Genomic DNA, 15,858 nt, shown 5'->3' on the forward strand with positions numbered 1-15,858 from the left:
AGCAGGCATTTATGGTAATCTATCCAAATTGCTAATATTCCTGCCGTTAATATTCCTTAGCAAATCTGTCCTTCATCAAGCAACGCGCAGAACTTGTCTCTTAGTTTCAAACAGGGAATACTCTCAACATTTGCACTTATACTGAAGGTTCCTTCCTACACACAAGTATCCTGCCATAAAATAGTTTTAAATAAGCCATTAACCAAGCCTAGTGTGGGCGAGTGTTGGAAAATGGACATCTTCATATATTGCTGTGGGAGTAAACTAGGACAACATTTCCAGAGGGCATTATGTATTAAAAGATGACATAGTCTTTGAACTAGAATCTAATTCTAGGAGTCTGTTCCACGGAATTAGACACGTGCCAAGGATGTTCATCACAATATTATTTATAATAGAAAAAGTGAAATAATTGAACTTTACTATAAGAGGATTTTAAAGATGTTATTTCTGTACAATAAATTATGTCACAATTAAAAGTATGTAAATCTGGTTTTAATATGAAACATGTTTATAGAATTTACAAGGGGAAAGGAGGTTACAGAAAGCTGTGTGTGGTATCTCTACTTTTGTAAAAATAAGTGTATTATAAAGGTAAACATATAGATATATGTATATGATATACATTAAATATATTTGATGCAAATGAATTAAAAGAGTATTATATTAAAAGTCATCTCTGTATAGAGAATTTAAAATTTTCCTGTGTTCTTACCTGTGTTTATCTTTTTCTGAGATAAAAATGAATATTTGAATAGTGAAAACTAAAATTACTAAAATTAATATAACACAGGTTATTCATTGAATTCCTTCTCTACTCTGGTTCTAGGATGGTTCTGTCCACTTGTAAAATTGTAAAAACACAAAGAGTAAACAGTTAGCTACCTAGATCATGTCCCTTCTCTTCCACCACACAAAAGGCACTAATATTTTTATCTACCCACCCTTTCGCACTTCCACACGCTCAGATGCAACTCATCTAGGGCTTTGACCTAAATGGGTGGAACAGCAGAACACTGGGCCTCTTATTAGTGACCTTTCTGAGTATATCACTGATCTTTCCATCCATTGGCTGAATTTTCCCTTTCTTTTTCATCTGAAAGCCATTCTTTCACTATAATCCATCTTTATCCATGTGGGAAAGGGCGCTCAAAGTTTGAACCTGGGATATGCAAAATTTGAAAGGAACCAGCTCTCACTGCTCACAGTTCTGTCACTAATTGAAGTCATCCACTTGCTGAAGATCCACGAATAATATGGCTTTTGTCACCAAGGGGGGAGATATAAGATATAAGCCAAATTCTTCCCTTATGGGTCTAGGACTTCATGAGAAACTTTTTTCAATCTACTTCCTCACCTGAGGATATAGAGAGGGGTCAGACAAAGCCTATGTAGGGCTTTTCATTTCATTTTGGACACTCTGCTAGTGTAGACTATGGAATATCACTGACCCTGTTCCTGGGCTAATTTGAGGATACAGGAGACACAGGAGATGAAGACAGAGGGAGACCATATAAGTTAGTGGTTAATAACATGAAATGTTGTGTTAGGCCTACATGCCTTTGTTTTCTAATCCTGCCATTTACCACTGAGCAACATTAGGGCAATTGACTTAGGCTCCCTGAACCTCAGTTTCTCCATGTATAAAACCAGCATAAGAATACCTATTCAATTGTTATTAATGTGAAGATAAAATAGTATATGGAATGTAATTAAAGTAATTCCTAGCATATAATAAGAACACAAAAATGCTAGTCTATGATTTTGCCATGTGTATGGTCAACAGTCTATTTTAGGAAATAGAGGCAGAGAACTGGGTTAGAATACACAATAGTAGCTCCTACTGTTATTCACACATAAGTGCAACCACAATAGCTTACTGTTCCATATTTCTATGTATAAATTTCCCATCTGTAACTTATAAATCTGGTTATTCTATGTAATTTCAGCATTTGGTTCAAAACTGAAACTAAACAAAATAAGACACTCAACACAGATTGCTACGTACCTATGTAAAGTGTTGGGCTGCTTGCTCCAAATCAGAACAACTGAATCTCAATTCAGATTTCAAGTTTCAATTGGCATCTACTTATTGAGTCTTTCTCAGGTTTCATTCTTTACAACAATAGTTGCATTGATAAAAGCAAAGAAGTAATATTTAATTTAGATGATAAAAAACTGTATAACAACTGTATCTTCTTACCTTGATCCAAAGGCTTTATTCTTAAAGTTAGATTCATATTTTTGTTGACATATCTGTTTCTTAGTTCTTCCATTTTTGTAATTAGTACCATTCTTTTTACATTTTTCCTGTGCTAGACTCTGCTGTCTCCTGGTCTTAACAGTAGCTATAGGATTTTGGCCAGCACAATGCAGACCATATAGTCTTTTATTGTTATTAAATCTTAGAGGTTGTTTAAATATTCCCCAAAGATGAGGAACTCTGTGGGACAGAGAAATTACTATGACATAATTGAGTACAGTATCTATCTCACTAAGAATTGAAATTATTAAGATCTTTTACTGTATATAGTAAGAAAAGAAATCTTTGTTTTTCAAGTATTTTGTATGCATTTACTAGATTTTAAAATATGTTTTATTGCAAAGATTTATACCTCTGTGTTTTATTTATTTCGTATTTGTGAAAAACAAAGATAAACACAGCCTTAATATAATTATTTTTCCCAGAGGACTTGTCCATAGCAATCAGAAAATGTAAAAGATTTCAATTTATCTAAAGTTTATAAATTTTACTATTCCAATCTGTTTCTTTTTCCCTGAAAAATGAAGCTACTTAAATGACTCCTTGTAGTAGTTTTCCATTTTAACAAATTGCCATAAATCATGTAGTTTAAAACAACAGAAATATGTTCTCTCTAGTTCTGGAGGCTAGAAACCTGAAATCAAGATATCGGCAAGGACCATGGTCCCTCCGAAGGCTCTAGGAAAGAATCCCTCCTTGCCTGTCTTTAGATGGCCTTCATCCATCCGTGTGTGTCTGGGATCTCTGTGACTCTCTCTTATTCCTTACATAGGAATACGAATGCTAGTCTTTGGATTTACTAGTGATTGGTTCACCCTAATCCAGTATGACCGCATTTTACCCTATTACATCTGCAAAGACCCAATTCCCAAATAAAGTCACATTCACAAGGATTAGGGAATTAGAAATACCTTTCTGCAAGACACAATTCATCCCACAACACTCACATAACGTGTCATCTGAATTATAGCACTTAAATTATAATTACTAGTTTAGGAGGTATTTATTTTTGTTTCCTCTTCCCACCATCTCTTGCTTCCCAACCTTCAAGAATAAGCCTCATTTCCTAACGTTTTACATACCTCCTTGCACTCAGCATGTTGCTGAACACATTACTTTAATGATTATAAATGGAGTGCAGGGCACAAAGGAGAAAGCCAAAGAATAATGTGAGCGTTATCAAAGAAGGAAGAGTTGACCTACACCAGTGGTTTGCAAAACTTGCCGGTCATCAGCAATGCTTTGCAATCTTTGAATAAAAGTTGTATGTCCTTCACTAGAAATTCGGATTCACTGAATAATTGTGGGATCCAGAAATTTATATTATAGACAATTTGCTAAGATGATTCTACCTTTTGGTCCACCATGGAAAACACTATGTGATTATAGAAAAATGATGGAAGAACTATACACGGGCGCTGTCTCCAATGCAAGCTGTTTTACCATAGCAAGTCATTTAATTATCTTGGAGTCATTTCTTCATTGGTAAAATGAGTGATGAGTACTTTTAAAATTCTGATTCTCCTGGCCAAGGTCACTGTTTGTTTTTGAAAATGTGTGGGTGTGGTTGGAGGATTTCGGCTTTTGGCTTTTGTAAAGAAGATAGTATGTTTGAAATGATTTCAAACATTTCAATTAAGAAATAATTTCTTAATTGTCTTCGTGGCCTAGTTATTCTGAAATTATAGGAAAAAGGTCGATGGTAGTTATCTTTGAGTGCTGGAAGAATAGATGGCTTCTTTTCACTATTTTCCTCTATATTTCATGTTTGTATAATGATCATATATTATCTTTATAATAGAAAGCTATTAAGACGTATTCCAGTTTTAACAAGCAAAGATTAAATACCAAAAAAGAGAAATGCAAGAAATCAAGTGCTAGTAAAAAAAAAAAAAAAAAAAAAAAAAAAAAGGAAAATTTTCAAGAGGCCTAAAGAAATGATGTACAGTTCAAAAAAGGGACCAAAGTTGATATAAAAGGGGCGATATTAGGCTTTCAGTGTCAGTATTTTTGGCCTTTTGTTTGATTTTGCATCGTGTGTAAGATCTTTGATTTAAAACTTTACTCCAAAATAGTGTTTTCTCTTAAAGTTTTTAAGGTGAGGTCTGTTTAAAATTAGAATATTTTGAATTTGCCCAACCTACAGACAATGGATAAAATAATGAAACTGTCAAACTGGGGGATACATTGTCAGCAGCAGTGTCAGGAGGTGGGTGTTCTCAGATGAGGACACAGATTAAGAAAACTGGGATAGGATCACTTACACCTTATTCTTTTAAGACTAACAAATGGAAAAAAAATGTTCATAAAGCATATACTTCTCTATTTTACACACATATCTACAAACTGACAAGTTGAAAATCTTGCAATGAGAATTTAGCTTTTCTGTTTCAAAATTCAAAATTTCTTAGAAGAAATCAAACCTAGGAGAAAGGACACTGGGGAGTGGGTTGACAAGAAAGCCAATTTGACATCTGACAGTTTTATTATTTCCTTTGATTTTGTAAGATGCTTTGTCTTGAGAGGAAAAGTCAAGATGAGCAATTTCAAAATGAATGGGAGAATTTGTCTCTGTGAATTCATAGACTGTTTCCGTGCTCAGGCCATTCATACAAAAATGATTGAGGACCTAGTTTTGACTGTATGGAAAAATAGATTATGTAGGTGATGTAAGAATTAAGATTATGCCTTAAATTCTGATAGTAGCAATTATTCTATTAAAAGGAGAAAATATCCATCACAAACTTGATTCAAATATTAGAAAAGTTACTTAACTCACTTTGTAATCCTCTTAATGCTTGTGAGTGGATTTATATCTCAAATCAGAATTCCTCAGTATTGACTAGGAAGTGATGTAGAAAGATTTAAGATAGAATTTTCTTGTAAATGTACATATAGGGCTTTTAGGTCATGCTTGGATATATGACCACTTGAGAAGGCTAGTACACACAATTTATTTTCTAAGAATTTCTAGACTACTTTTCTGGGTTGCCTAGCAACCAGAGATCTTCAGCATTCAAGGGTTGTCTTTCCCTGGTGAAATGTCAGTCCCCTTATGAATAAGTCCTAAGTGACGTCCTTCAAATTAGGGATGATTTTCACTCAGGCAGTGAAATAGCTTCTACAGAAGTAGACATAAATAAAAATTCAGAGACAAAATTACAAATGGACATTACAAACCAGGGGAAGTCCTGGAGACCACTAAAGCAGCATTGTAATGAACCAGCAAAAGGATATTGATATTTGGAGCCCTTGCAGGTTTAGAAATATCGATACTGAAGAATTGTTTACCCATGGTGTCGGGTGCTCATCTCATTGGCAGCAAAGCTGGAGAGGTTTCCATACCATATCCTGAGTAGATACTTCTTTCTCTGTAGCTACCGTAACACTGATTCTATAGTCTCTTATAGCAGAACATCTGCTTTTATGGTTTCTACAGCCAATCCACTGTCGGATTCCGTTGGCTTTTAACTTTTCCTTACCTTCATCATCATTAGTACCACAGTCCATGTAATAAGATTTCTTTAGACTTCCAGAATAGCTTTCTGACTGGCCTGACTGTATCCAAACTTTCTTCCATTAATCTATTCTTCAGAGTACACGTATTTTCAAAGCACAAATTCAATTACATCATCCTCTATCTCCACTTACTTAAAATCTTTAATTTTTTTCACTACTTTTAGGACAAACCTACATGTAAGGTATCTCACCAAGGTCCCTCTTGTTTTTCCAGCTCTGAGGAGCTTCCCCACCCAATTTTTCAACTTCAAGACATCTCAATGCTTTTCTGTTTCCCCAAAGTACTCTCAGTAATATATAATTTTTGTTTCAGAGCATTTACCACATGTGCAGTTTTGTGTTGATTTATATGATTTATATGATTATTTTTTTAGTATCATTGTCTCCTACTAGACAATAGGTTCTATAAAAATAGAAATCAAGTCTATTTTTAATCATTGTAGACTCTCGAATTTCTAGTGCATATGCTCTAAGACTTCATAGGTACTCAACAAATATTTTTCTGAATGTATAAAAGGATAAATATACTATATTATTTCTCTTTTTTATCTTTTCAAAGGAAGTCTGGGGTGAACACCATAATCTACATTATCTTAACATGTCCATAGGGTAAATTTTTTTTAACATTCTGGCTCCATGAATTTCTTTTTAACAAAAAGAATGAAAAATAGAGTTGTCACCCACCCAAAGTGTTTCTACCTCATGGAAATATGAAAACACTTATATCCCAAAAAATGAAAATTTTTTCATGTTTCTTCTGTCACAGAGGTAATATTAAAATCCTCAATGAAATATCATACAGCCTTGAAAAGAAACACTCTATTTAAAAACCATCCATATAGATATCTCCATAAGTACATTTTTATTAAGAGATATACCTTACTTATTCTAAGAAAAGTATATAGGAATAGTATAAATAAGTAATTTATTTTATTCATTTTGGCTCAATTTTTAGAGATAATTTTTTTGGGGGGTGGGGGTGGTAAATCAATGATCCAAAGCCAAACATAATCAGTGTGGGACAGGTCACTAATTAAATTTCTAAAATTATCTTCTCTATTAATACTTAGAAATTCTCCTCTGAGTTAGGTGGCATTACGTAAAATGAGGCAAATGAAGTGCTAAAGCAAAGACCCAAATTAGCAGCAGGCTTTACTGGTATTTGGAACTTGTAAATTAAAAATCGCAAACATTAATTGCATCTTTGTAGTATATAAATTAATAATAAAATGATGACTTCATCTTCATGTTTAATCATTCCATACAAAAATCACTTTGATTAAGTCAGTTATTTTAAGAGCTATTGGGTTTTCTTACGAATCAAAATTATTTTCTTAAGTGTCCGCTTAAGATATAATTATCTCTGGAGCTGTATTTTAGCATTTATTTCACAACTGCAAGAAAATAAGTGTATCCACAAACTGCCCAAATGCAGCGCATGTTTACAATTGATACAGTAATTAAAGGCCATAATGGAATTTGCAAATTCACAATTTCCTTTATGCTTAGAAGTCTCTTCTTTGGCGATTAGCAGCAAATTTTGGAGTAACTTGAGTTCAACGTCAGAGTGTCAGCAGAGTTGGGTTCTGGAGAGAAGTCTCCTCCTGGCTTTCAGATGGCTACCTGCTCAGGGTGGGTTCCAATGGCCTTGCCTGGGTGCATGCATATGGACAAAAGGAACACACTCTCTCCTCTTCGTATAAAGCCACCAATCCTATCAAATTAAGACCCTATCTTTTTTTTCTTTAACCTTAATTTCATCCTAATAAGCCTCATCTCCAAATACAGTCACATTAAAGGGTTGGGTCTTCGACATATGAATTTTGGGAATATACAATTCAGTCCATACACTATGGGATGTACCAGACTTATTACAAATTTTAAACCGAATTTTTACATGATAAAGTTTTCCTGCCATAGTTAATGGGCTGCCTGTTTGGAGCAACGTTCTATACAAAGCAAGGATATTTAAAGGACATAAAATATATATTTCTGAAATCAGTTGTTAAAGAGATTTGATCTGTAGTTTCAGTAGGATGCACTCAATCATTTTTCACCATCTTTGCAGGTTAACACAGTTGGTGAAGATATGATTCACACAGGACAAGTTTCCTGTCTTGCTGTGTTCCTATAAAGATCTGACTCAAGTGTGAGGATCCAATTTAAAACAAGCTCCTTGCTTGGATCAAGATTGAAAAGGGGGAGGAGGTGGTGGCAGTTTTGAGCTTTCTTCAGTACAGTTGACTTTTATGAAGCAAGTCATACCCTCTTTGAAGAGAGCTGTATCTAAGTTTGATTTAGTAGGAGCTTAAAAATGTAGATGCAAATTGTTAATAAAGTAATGAAGCCCTGGGGCACATGGGTGTCTCAGTTGGTTAAGCGTCCGACTCTTGATCTCAGTTCAGGTCATGATCTCAGGGTGGTGGGATCGAGCCCCGCACAGGGCTCTGTGCTCCGCATGCAGTCTACTTGTCCCTCTCTCTCTGCTCCTCCCCCTGCACACTCTCTCTCTCTCAAACAAATAAATAAAACCCTAAATAATGAAGCCCTGATGTAGGGAGAAGCTTACAGTATATGTTGCTATATTCTGTTCGTTTCTTCTTTGGAAGCATACCCAGTGTTTTCCATATCTTCAACCTGCCGCATTTGAAAGTTCAAAGAGACTTGATTTTTGTTTTCCTGCCATGTTTAATGATAAACTTGAATGGAAAATATAAAATTAGAATCCTCAGAGAAGTAGGTTATTAGCTATCTCAAGAAAGATTGTGCGCTCAGTCTTTAAGCTTATATATTCCCAGCTTGTTATGATTTTCATTATCAAAACTCAGAAAGACGCAGGACAACGTTGTCTGATATCCTACGCTAGTATCTCCAGCTGAACGTAAAACACCGTGTATATGAAAACCTTTTAATTGGTGCTGTTTTAAGCAAATGTCTTCGCTTAAAACCCTGGAGTCCATTGCTTTGTTTCGATATGGTCTGGAATACACACCCTTGGTGAAGCTCTGGATTGTCCTAGTGGAGATGCTAAATGTTTTCTTCACCCAGACCGTTCTTGAGGAAACACCCTGCCCCAAGCCCTGGAAATCAATTTGAAGATCTCTCCTAGCTACAGAGAGAATGTGAATTAGTTAACTGGGGAGCTGTGCTGTGCCCATAATTGACCATATTCAAGAATACGGGAAAGCTGGCCAGCAGAGAGAGAAAGAGGACCGGAGCGAAAAGAGATCAGCAGCAAGACAGAGACAGGAAATGATTCTGAGAGAGAAAGAAACAAATCCAATAGTGAATTTTCAGGTCGCTCGCTCAGTCCCTATCACGTCAAGCTCCTTTCATTTCTTGATCATGAATGAATGTGCACTTGGCTATCTTCCACCAACAAGGACGTGTATTTTCAACTTATTTTGGTGCTTCTGTTATTTGCCACCATCCGTGTCTAAGATCTACCAAGAACGTGACTCTATCTTCCGCCCTCCAGATCCTTTGTTCCTTCTTCCCTGAGCTTTGTGTGCAGCTTGTGAGTGAAGCAAACAAAGCCAATACAGCAATTCTGCTTTTCAGTATTGGAAGACCCTGTTAGCATGACAGCTCTCCTACTCCTGACCTTGTCGCTGAGGAGTCTGTCCATGGCCTCTCTCCGGAAGGACCTATGGCAAAAGCCAAGTTATGGTATCAAGGCCAGCTCCAGGCTTTTGATACTTGGCTAGTCATTGTCATCCATTTTTAGCCCTAGAGACAGTTACCCTGTGACCTAAGGCAGATATTTAACAAGAATAAGGAAGAGCTCTTAAACCTAGAGCCGTTTTTATTACTTCCCAAGTTCTGTATTAAACCACATGCAGGTTCCTACCAGAAATGAATCATTGAGATTTATACCATAATCGTATCTTTGATATTTATTATTGATGCCAATTAGCAGTATTATTAGCCCTCCTGTATCATTAGTCTTTAAGGCAAATCACAGGACTAGCATTGCTACGCGTTATTTGTATGTGTAATCTAACTTTATGTCACTATATCTGCTTTTTAATCTTCAAAGATGCTGCTTATTTCCCAAACATCATTCCTCATACATCTATTATCCCCACTGCTTGCTTTGTTTTGGCTGTCAGGCCATGGATTGCTGATGAAAGAAAATGCACAAGAGTTGTGACAATTATAGATTCGTTCTACGCAGTTTCATCGTGATCATCCCTGTCATCACATCAACCTTTTTATCCACCTCTCAAATGTCACAAAGCTATTCTCTCACTTATTATTCTTTACTCTTTGAAACAGTCAACCGTCTTCCATTTTTCTGCCCTCATTCTTAGAGAAAATATTGCTGCTTATGTTACAAACTGAATTTCGCTAAAAACTCTCTCAAATTCCTTGATCTTCAACTTAATATACTCTCACATTTCTGTCCAGGCTCTTTGGAGAAGAGTCCGTTATTGTGTGAGTAGCTTGAGGATAGTCATCACAATTTATTCCCCTTTGTATCTTTGATGCCCAACTAATTTTCTTTAAAGGCTATTTCCAAACATACTCTAGTATATCCATTATTTAAACATCAAAAACCATCTCCCTTAACCCTATTACTTACAGCTGTTTTTTAATTTTTCCATTTAGCACCAAAATCTTGATGAAAGAGACTTCTTCATTGCTTCCACTTCTTATCTACTCTCTCATTTCAACTGTGAGAAATAGGATTCCCCTTTCTTCTAACCCCATGAACTCTTGAATGTACTATGAAAAGATTACAGGTGACAAACTGAGGGTTTCTGGAGGTAAGGTGGGTAGGGGGGTGGGGTACCTGGGTGATGAACATTAAGGAGGGCACTTGATGTGATGAGCACTGGGTGTTATATGCAACTGATGAGTCCCTGAACTCTATCTCCGAAACCGATAATATGTTATATGTTAATTTATTGAATTTAAATAAAATTTAAAAAGAAAAAAAATTGCAAGGGACCTTCTGTCCCTGTAACCAGTAACAGTACCTTTTCTCTTATGTTCCTTGGATGCACTTAGCTGTTTGATAGCACCTTCTTCTTGAATCTTCTGAGTCTTTGCTGTTTTACAGGATATTCACGGTTTCATTTCTGATCTCTATGCAGATAATTCCCAAAGGACATCTTCAACTCGTGCCTCCTGCCTAAATGTTTCCTGTGTTTATTCTCAGACAGCAATAGTATAGATTGAACTGGATTGTGGGTAACATGGAAGTTCAATGCATACTAGATGAACTTAGAGTCTTGCTCCCCAAATTGTCCTTCCCTTCCAGATAAAATTGTATATAGCAGCTCTCACATTTCTAGGTCCCTGAACTCGGATCATAGAGTTGCCTTTCAGTTCTCTCTCTCTCTCTCTCCCCCATCCAATCTTTTTTTTTTTTTCCTTCTTGTTCACCAAAATGAAGAGCCCAGGGTTTGAACACCCAGACTTAAAATCACATTGTTTTTTTTCTTGTCTATTCCACTGTTGTTGTTTTTTTAATCATTGGAATCATCAATGCTGATGCATCACTAATATTAAATGAAACTTTAAATCTGTCACTGTCGTAGTTGAATTGTCTGTGATATCAAGTCCATACTTTCTGGTTTAGATTAATATTCTGGTAAGCTTACCTCACGTTACCGAGTTAGTATTTTCTCTTTAAACACTAACTTTTAACCTTTGTTCCAGATAAATTGTGTTCTCACATTTCCTGTGTGAACTTTTCAAATATATACCAACTTCTTTTCCTGATTTCTAGCTCCTACATTTTCCCTGTGTAATCCTACCTTTCCTGTACTATGGTATAAATCTCATTAAATTTCAATTTCCTATTTATTCATCAGTCTTACCAGATCCATAGTACACGAAGACTTTGTTGTATTTCCTGCTATATACTCAGTGCTTAGCTTTCTGTTATTTAGCAAGTGCTCAGGATATATTGAAAAATAAATATCCTAGGAGTGAGTCACCTACAGGATCTAGTCAACTGAGTGCCATGTATAATGCCCTCTATTCATTCTAGCTGTTTAATTAATATACAAACTGTCCTTCTTACTCATTGAATCTTAATCAGTGAATGATATCTGTTATTGGTATCACTTCATACAGTGGATTTATACTAAACACACCCACACTTATACTTGTTTTTTATTTATTTACAAAATATCTGTAATATCCTGTCTGCATGACCAAATTGCCAATATAATGATGATAATGTTTAGTTTATTAAGCGTTTATCTTTAATGATTTCCTGTGAAATAGATGTATTATCCATAAGAAGGATATTTAATTCTCTATCCTTGCCTTTATTAAAGGAGTGGCAGAGATATTTCATAATTGTTCCTGTCTACATTTTATATCATCTTATGTTCGTTGGCCTAGCATACTATTCCATAATTATGTTTTTAATTTATGATTTTTAATGCTTGGAAATGAGTGAGGCTTTTGTTCAATGAATTAATATTAAATGAGGTTTATATGTTGTTTTTTATTACTATTGTTTATATTGCTAAGACTTTCTAGACTTTTCAATGTAAGTTATTAGGCTTAGATATATTATTGGGATAATTTGTGTTCTTTAAAAACATACAATTTACAACAGTTAAAGAAGACAACCCAGCCCTTATGTATTGAAATTATAGCCCAGAGAACTTTTGCTCATATATTTATACATCCATGAATATAATACTTAGAAAAGCAGAGGAAACTATGAAAAACTTTGATTTGATATTGTGCAAATTTAAAAGTATATTTCTTGTTTGCTTTATTTACTTCTAAATTTCTAAGGACAGTCAACAAATGTCTTAAAATTAAGGCAGAATGACTATTCTTTAATAATATAAAATCTTGGATGTAATGCTAAATTCATAAAATTACATAGTTCTTGATAAATCAAGAAGGGACCAATTCTTTAAGAATCCTGTAGATTATGCTTAAGACTCTTAAACTTTTACTTCATCTTTGATTTTATTGGGTTTGGGGAGTGCTTGACAAGTGTTCTTTTTAGAAATTCTCTAAACAAATAGTTTCATGGGGATAGAAGTGTGGGAAAATGTGACTTATGATCAACCATAGGTTAAAATAACAGAAGAAATAATACCTCGTAGCATTTTGAATGGGAAACTGGTACTGAAAGTCTCTTTTCTGCCTGAGGCCTTCTCTTCTGTCCCTGCCACCCACTTCTGACCTATGAGTCACTGACTATTCCAACTTCATTTAAAGTCTTTATTAAATTAGTTTGAATCCTAAGCTTTCTGTACTAAGAGAAATTGTGTTGGACTTTATACCTTTAAAACAAAGAATTGGAGTGGAGATGCAGAAACCTAGGTGCATTTGTATATTTGGAAGTTTTGGTATACATACATTTGTGTGTACGCAAGTGTTTGTGTGTGTGTGCTTCTATGAATACAACTGATTTGACAACTTCCTCTATTTTTCCTTTAGTCTAATGATGGCATGTTCTATTACTTCTGAGATGGAATAAAACCCACTAATAATGATTAACAATTATTGAGTGTTTATTATGTGCAAAGTGCTATACTAAGTACTTTATCACGTTCACTAATAAAATGTCCTCCGTTCAATGGTAAGCTTAGTGTAGTAGCCTGTGTGTATCTTTTTACTAATAATGCCTGTTATAGGCACTCAATAAACTTTATTTGAGTGAAGGACTGAATCCCACTATATCCTTATAAAATAGATGGAATTGTTTCATTATGCAAATGAAACAAAATGAGACTTTGGGAGATTGAGAACTCCCAAAGTTTACCCTTACTCCAAACCCCATGGGTTTAATTACATTATAATTAGATGGAAATATTCACTAGAGGCAAACTTTGGACAGGATTCTCAGTTTGATTTACTAATGTCTTTGTGGGGGAAAAAGTTTCTACTAACACATAATTCTTCTGTTTTATGAAACAGTAACCTACTAAAATGCTTTCCTTAAGTAAAAGCATTCACAGTGCTTTGCAACTGTTCCAGATAAACCCTATGTTAATAAGTGGTTTAAAAGGTTGCGGTTTCTTGGTATTATTTTAAACATATTTGTTGCTTTAAGTTATTTTTATTAAGATATGGAGGGCCATATGACTAGATATATTTATAAACTATATATATGCATATATATAAATTTAATTTTAGAGTTACTTAGCTTCATTTAAGAGAGAATTCTAAAATTATTTGTAAAATGTCTACTCTTGTCTTTAACGTGAATGAATAAAAGGTAAATGCCAATAAAGTAATTTATGTTCTCCCCTTTAAAAACATGAAGGATAAAATGCTTAAGAATTCAGATATATTTGTTTTCTGGAATTCTCTGAGAGATCATGCCTTCTACAATCAACAGAGGAAATGTACTGTGCTACGTTCTTTAGATTCTCTCAAATATTATTCTACTTTCCTTATTTTGGAGGATGTTGAAAAGCTTATCAAGAAGATGAATTTCCTTTAAAGGGAGAGAAAGATACTTTTGGTGCTTCAAAGAAGAGAAACTGCATATGCAAAAGCTTGTGTAGCAAAGCGGAGCTCACAGCTATGGAAAAACTGGCGGTGGGGGTGGCAAACAAACTAAGAAATCTGCCTTTAGGCATAACAAGATGAGTGAGTGAGACACAGAATAGATAAGGTGGAAGAGAAGGTCATGGTCCTCCTCCAAGGGGATATGTAGTCTATGAATTTGGAAATTCAATTGGAAACATTTGTGTGAAGACTGTGCTGGGGTGTATGGATTTGGGAGTTATCAGCATGTAAATCACAGTCAAAGGAACAAGAATTCATGTACTCACACTGGAAGAGTGTATAGAGCAATAAGAGAGAAGGACAAAAGAGATCCCTAAGAAACACTAATAATAACATCTGTTGTGGTTTAGATCAAAGTCTAATTCCCACTTCAAAAAGAAATGAGCTCACAACAAGGACTTGTGTTCTCCAGAAAATGGTGGTTTTCTGAATAAGAATTTATTTATTTTTAATTAATTAAATAATTTAATAATTTAATTTCAGTTATTAAGACTTTTATTATAAAAATAAATTATCATTTTGGAAAATTTGGAAAATGAAGAAAAGTAAAAACAAAACAAAACAAAACAAACCCCAGACTCCTGCCAGTCAGAGTTAAGGAATATTATACCATTGACAAGTTTACTACCAATATTTTAATTTATTCATACCTATTTGTATGTAGGGGATCTAGACTTGGCCGTATGATCTGTTTTAGCTAATGAAACAGTGGGAAATATGGTATGAATGAAGGCATGAAAAATGCTTGTATTGTGGTTTGCTCACTTCCTGCTCTTTGGGTCTCTGAAACCACCCTATGAAAAAGCCCAGACTAGCATGCTGGATGATGGGCAGAGAGGAGTCGTCTTGGCTGAGACCTCCTACACCAATCACAGAAAACCTGTGAGTGAGGCTACCCAAAACCGTCTAGCCCTTAAGTTAAAGTTGCCAAGACCAGAAAAAATATCCCATCCAACTCCGTAGTCCCAAGAAAAAGCATCATATGTTTGTTTCCTTAAGCCTCTAGGTTTTGGGGTGATTTGTTACAGAACAAGAGTCAACTGATATGATTGCTATTAAAAGAATTAGCAAATAAAGGATATTTTACCTATATTTAGAATGCTGGGTTTATCTTATCTGCATTTGCTGTGTGGCCTTGGATAGCTAACTTCATCTTTCTGAACTTCAATTTCTTTATCTGTAGAATATTTCTACAGATGAAGTGTAATAATAAATATGAAATTGTAAGTTCTGAAATATTAGCTGTTACTGCTTTTGCTTTTATGGTATTAAAGCAGAACTCTTGTCCTAAACCAAGTTTCCTATTATCAACTTAATATAAGAATCTTACATGGTTTGTATTGTTAAAATATCCATTGCTGTGCAACAAAACATGACCTGGAGTCCAGTGGGCTGAAATATCATTATTTCTGTTAATAAGAAGAAATATAAAGCTTGTATGGATGGGATTTGTATCTGACATACATTGTGATTTGTCCACTTTAGCTCATAGAAAATTCCCAACCACTCTATGAAATAGGTACTGTTAATTGTCACCACTTTTCATTTGAGGAAGTGGCCAGGATTTAGCCTCTAAT

The 15,858-nt window shown here is 34.8% G+C and overlaps 1 long non-coding RNA gene across 1 annotated transcript in view; it reads right to left on the bottom strand.

Moving 5' to 3' along the window:
* Positions 1-15,858, bottom strand: part of LOC119877373 — a 50,921-nt gene that overhangs the window by 9,554 nt on the left and 25,509 nt on the right. Inside the window, exon 2 of the long non-coding RNA XR_005375895.1 lies at positions 2,009-2,115. This is a non-coding gene — a long non-coding RNA (uncharacterized LOC119877373). The remainder of the gene's footprint in view (positions 1-2,008; positions 2,116-15,858) is intronic.

This window comes from Canis lupus, chromosome 21, assembly GCF_011100685.1.
Source record: "Canis lupus familiaris isolate Mischka breed German Shepherd chromosome 21, alternate assembly UU_Cfam_GSD_1.0, whole genome shotgun sequence".
Classification (NCBI taxonomy): Eukaryota; Metazoa; Chordata; class Mammalia; order Carnivora; family Canidae; genus Canis; species Canis lupus.